This window comes from Mya arenaria, chromosome 3 (genome assembly GCF_026914265.1).
Source record: "Mya arenaria isolate MELC-2E11 chromosome 3, ASM2691426v1".
NCBI classification, from domain to species: Eukaryota; Metazoa; Mollusca; class Bivalvia; order Myida; family Myidae; genus Mya; species Mya arenaria.
The window spans coordinates 92,864,167-92,869,242 of NC_069124.1; the positions used below are offsets into that span (position 1 = coordinate 92,864,167).

Consider the following 5,076-nt stretch of genomic DNA (forward strand, 5'->3'; position numbering starts at 1 on the left):
TCTAAGGTATCAACTGTTTTATCAGATGATATTATGATTTAATTCTTATACGTTGGCGTAAGTGGGAAATTCTTCAGAACTGGTTTCCAAACGTTTCTTACCAACTTTTGTTATTACCTTACACAAAATAATGTGTAACTGGTGTGTAACTGGTTTAGCAAATTATAACACCCCCCTTCCGTATTTTCGCATTATGAGCTTCTTCATAAATGTTATCAGGGTTGCAGTGTTTATTTTTTGTGTCATGTAATGACATATTGTTTCAGTAGTTTTCGGAAACAGGTTGACCTGATGATTATACAGCTGGTTGAGCAATAGAAGGAATCTATTCACACAGAGTTGAATGTTTCTCTTGCTTGATTCATGCCTTTGCTGATAGCTAGCGCACGTGCCTGTACGGAGGTTGCATCCCTTGTAGCCTGCAGTCCCATGGCATTTAATGTAAGGCAAATGACTCCTTTTAGTCTACTTCAACTATTGAATGTCCGTCAGTGTTATAAACGTTCATCTCATAGCACGGGAACAAACAGGGCGATACATTTTTCCTGCCATGTTATTTGATTGAATTGATTGTTTCTATGTTAAACGAAAATGATGGGCCATCTAGAATGGATGTGGTAAGCGTGGCCATGGTGACATGGCGGCAGAGCGCGTCCGTCTCAACGAGGACAGATGCTTCAACAACAAGAAAATACGGTGAAAGCATTTTGTTATTCAAAAATACCAATTTAATCATGTTATTATTATATTATCATTATATCAGCCGCATTAAAAATCTTGGACAAATAGATGGAGCACGTTTGTTAGGTCGGAGTAAACCTTTTGATATTATACATCTCAGTTTTGATTTAATAGAAGGCTAAAGTGGATAAATGGTTACAATAAATCAATTGGAATATACAGATCGATTCGAGACGCAGCGATAAATTTTCCCGACAGCTGTATTAATATGCCAGAAGAATTGGACCACTTAAGTTCAATGATATTCCTTTGAAAAAACTGCAGAAGCTTCGGCAATAGCTCAACGCTTTAGAGAAAGTAATAATTTAAAAAAAAGAAAATGGAAAAATAAAGATATTATCCCGAAAATTATGTATATATGGAAAAAATCTGTATTCTTAAAAAGGTAATATGCCATAACATTGTCAAATACAGAATAGGCTCGTGAAGTTGCATAATTGCTCCCGATTGAATTCTCTTTACGGGAAATTATAGTGTTCAGCTGCTTCAGAAAGCGCTATGCAACGCTGCTACCAAAACGAGCTTTAAAGCCTCCTCACACATAGGCGAATCCATTAAACGCAGTCTAGCGAATTGGGTAAATTTGTCATTTCGGGCGAATCTGTTACATTATTTGAAATATAACAAAAGGTAAACGTGGGGGAACTATTTGTTGCGAATGAATTACGAAGTGTGACGAACAGTTACTGTTATTCGCTAAAATGCGTTCGGTCGCGCGAACAATATTTGTTCTTTTTATTAGCGACTACGAACGCAAACATGCGAACTAAAGCGCCACTTTGCGCATGCATCCGAATCCGTCCGAAGCTTTCCGAAAGCGTATTTTATCATCCGGCCGTTACCGGACGCTATACATGACTTGCGAAAACCAGGTGGGATCAATTTGCTTCTATTAGGAATTGATCTACACTTTTTGCAACACCATAATACCCATATCCCCTTGATATGGCTCAATTTAATTAATATTGCAAAGTTTTGATGTGTTTTTTTTTCAATTGACTTCAAAACCTTTTTAAAGTTTATTATTTTTATTTACTTTCCTTAATCAATATTTTAAACTAGAATTTCGATTCATTTCTTTATTTAGATTAGACTTGGAGGTAACAATTCTATTTTCGAAAACAAAAATACTTTATTATTTTTAAATTTATTTCCACTAAATTACACTTAATTTTAACCTCTAACTTTGCACCATCCTGTCTTGCCATGGCATACTTCCCGCTGGAGAGTTGACCAAGTGTTTCAGAGTATTTCTCACAATCTTCCCTTTTTTGCTTGCTATGTTGTGGCCCCTGATATTGACAGTCCTGGTATCCTCTAAGTTGTGATCTCTCCTCCATTCCCCAGGGACCAGGTCGCCTCTTCTGTCCTCATGGTCAACCAGTGCATTCTGCATAGTGGGGTACCTCATCCTCATCAAGTTGTGTAGAATGCAGCACGTCTTGACAATCAGTCTCACTTTGGATGGACTGTGGTTAATCTTTGAGAGGAGTATCTGAAATGACCGAAGACAAATAATGTCATGCGTAAAAAATAACGTGAAAAAGATTCTTTTATAAATGAAATAACAGTCAAACTTCAATAGGTCGAACTCGGTTGGTTCGAATTTATTCTTATCGAACAAATTATTTATGGATCAAAACATAAAGGTTTTTGTTGTGTAAGCTCGTTATATAAGTTGCAGGGAATAGTCCCTGGAACTTCGAGCTAACGACGTTCGACTGTATGCTTGGCAAAAAAGATAATTACCGTGAATCGATTGGCCAAAATGCCAAAGGCGTTTTCTGATACCCTCCTTGCCCTGGATAACCGGTAGATGAGAATTCTTTCCTGTCCGGTCAGGGCTCTCTGTCCATAGGGTTTCTGCAAGTGCTCACTGAGGCTGAAGACGCACCCCCCTACAAGAAAAAGGGCATGTCGACGGTGTCATTGGGAAAGGGCTGTGGGTCTGCACCATCTCCAGGAATTCTGATGCATTATAGATCCTGGCATCTCCACTTGAACCATATCCTGAAAATACAGAATGATAAGAAAGTGTCAGTATACATTGAAAATAGAATTACCTATAATATATAATTAATAATCAATATATAATTTATATAATTACAAATGTAGTAAAATTTATGTGGTCTTATACTCACCACCAACGTCACACCACACGAACTTGTAGTCTGAGTCGACAATGGCCAGTAAGATAGTGCTGTAGAAACCCTTATATTCATAATATAAGGAATCAAAGCTGGCAGGCTTTCTGATGGCATATAGCATGACAGACTTCTCTAACTACTTCTGAGAGGGTATTCTCAGCGACCCCCCAGGAGTACTGCATGTCTGAGTACTTGGCACCAGAAACCAGGTGGCGTAGAGTGGCAGCTAACTTGAGGCCTGGATCCAAGGGCTCCCTGTACCAGGTGTGCTGTTTCGAGAGGCGATGGCGGACCCTCTCAAATATTTCATCATACATTTCAGTTGGCATGCAGAGGAATTTCTTGAAGGTTCCAGGATCTTCTCTTCTGAGCTCAACCATGAGCTGATCGTAGATGCCAAATTGGCGCCGTCTCTCGGGTTGCAGCCATGGTCAACTCCAGATGCGACGTGCTCTGGCTCCTCTTCTCCCCCTAAATCGGCCTCTGATGAACTGATGGATATTAAGTTGTTGCTGGAAGACATCTTGGTGGGCCATAACAGCAACATACTTCAGCGTCATGCGTTGTAGATCTTCCATTTTTGTCGAAGGAATAACAAATAATCTTGATATTTAGCCTCCTCCTTTTATATATGAAATTCAGGATTTTTTCTTGGCGGTTTTTCCACCCAGATATGTATTTCGGGAAATGTTATTATACACATGCTCTTGACACTTATGTTTTATTTTACGATATTTCGTAAAAACACTTTTATGGCATTAATAAATGCCCTATTTTCATTCAAAGCTTGTGTTACGTTTTCCCTTCATCCATACGAGTTCGACCCGGCCTGTCACTTAGTACCTTGACGTTGAACAGTCCATAAATGAAATTCAGGAATACATAAAACTTTTGAGATACTCAAAACTACTCAAGAAATGTAGATGCGTAATGATTCGCGTTGATTCGTATGTCGTAGTTACCCATCGTAATGATTCGTATGCAAGCGTCTGCCGTTCGTTTTCTGAACGTCAACCAATCGTCACAATTCGCTTCAATTTGTAATGACATTTCGGATTCAGTTAGCTACAATACGTAACTATTCGCTACATTTCGTACAACTTCGCAAACTATCGTAAAGATTCGTCAAGGGATCGTCCTCGATCGCTTGATATGCAAATAAGCAGATGACGACCTGACAACGAGCGAACTCCAACGACAGTTGACGAACGCTATGCGAAGACATTCCGAAAGGTTAACGTATTGAAACGAATTTTAACGAATGATAGACGAAACCTTTATTCGCCACAAGTTTTTAAACATGTTCAAAATTTTCCGACGAACAAGACTCGCAACCGAAGCTGAAGCTCACAAACGCATTCATACGAACACCATCAACGATGTACAACGTACATATACTAATGAGAACGAAATTAACTCAAGTCCTATTTGCCAGTACACGCATGTTAACGTCGAGGGGGGGGGGTGGTGTTCGCTTATGTGTGAGGAGGCCTTTACCAAGGGAACGGTCATCTGTCCGACCATTGTTCTCGCAGTTATCTGGACGCTATTACATTGCGATTCTCTATCGAGCTATTCCGTCATCGGAAGGAAGGGCTAATTGATTGGAGGAGAGCGAAAATTGTGTCAGTTGTACCTTAGCATCTCAGCCAGCTGACATTAATTCTACGTCGTTTGGAACCTTATTTTGCGCACGTAAATTGCTAAATGTCAAGGTTATAGGTCTTCTGTGAGCCTTTCGTCACATCACGTAAGCCCTTACCGGAAACATGATGAACAAACATTTCTAATTCCTCAATGTAAGCTTTTTGCTTTTGCAGCAAATTGATTCGTATACACCTCTCCATAGTAAAATTGTTAGGTTATAGTGTTAAGCGCTCGCTTGCGTCTGGTGGCGGCCTGCCCCTCGACTACTGTTATCTGGTGTATATGTTGAAAGAAACCTCCTTGTTACTTCGAATCTCCCTTGTGTTAATGTACAGAAGCCCACTGGTCACTCATATTATCCCGTGTCAAATGGTGTATACCGAAGTCGGAATTTTGCGTTCATTCGTAGCGCTTGGAAACGTTAACCCTGTCTTCACCTTAAATACTTTCAATTTAGTAAGCATAGATTCTGCCGGTGCAGATCGTGCCGTTTAAACTTTACTCGAAACTTGGTTAATGTAGACAGCTTTACAAAAAAACC

At 39.7% G+C, this 5,076-nt stretch overlaps 1 pseudogene; it reads right to left on the reverse strand.

The window, feature by feature from the left end:
* Positions 1-329: 329 nt before the first annotated feature.
* On the reverse strand, positions 330-3,411 carry LOC128226445 (uncharacterized; annotated as a pseudogene).
* Positions 3,412-5,076: the final 1,665 nt, after the last annotated feature.